The sequence below is a fragment of the Vipera berus genome (genome assembly GCF_964194415.1).
Source record: "Vipera berus genome assembly, chromosome: 2".
NCBI classification, from domain to species: domain Eukaryota; kingdom Metazoa; phylum Chordata; class Lepidosauria; order Squamata; family Viperidae; genus Vipera; species Vipera berus.
Window position 1 is genome coordinate 271,020,729 of NC_138203.1, and position 445 is coordinate 271,021,173.

Consider the following 445-nt stretch of genomic DNA (forward strand, 5'->3'; position numbering starts at 1 on the left):
GAGGGAGGGAGCCGCGCCGCCAGATCTGGAATCGGCGAGGACTAGAGCCTTGCTCACCTGGAGGCAGGCTGGTTCTTCCTGCCACGTCGCGCCCTCGGCCTCCACCCTGCCTGTGTTGACGGGCAAAAACATCGGGGCGTGCTTTGGAAGCCCAGCCGGCTGCGGAAAACCTGTAGTTTAGGGCAGCGTTTCCCAACCTTAGGAACTTGAAGATGCGTGGACTTCAACTCCCAGAATTCCCCAGCCAGCTATGCTGGCTGGGGAATTCTGGGAGTTGAAGTCCACGCATCTTCAAGTTCCTAAGGTTGGGAAACACTGGTTTAGGGGCAGCCTTTGGGTCGTGGGAAGCCTGCCAAGGGCGATGCCTGGCAAGCAAAGCTCAGAGATGGAGGGTGGCCTTTCCAGGAGAAAAAGAAATGGTCTACTCGGGAGCAAAGAGTTTTTT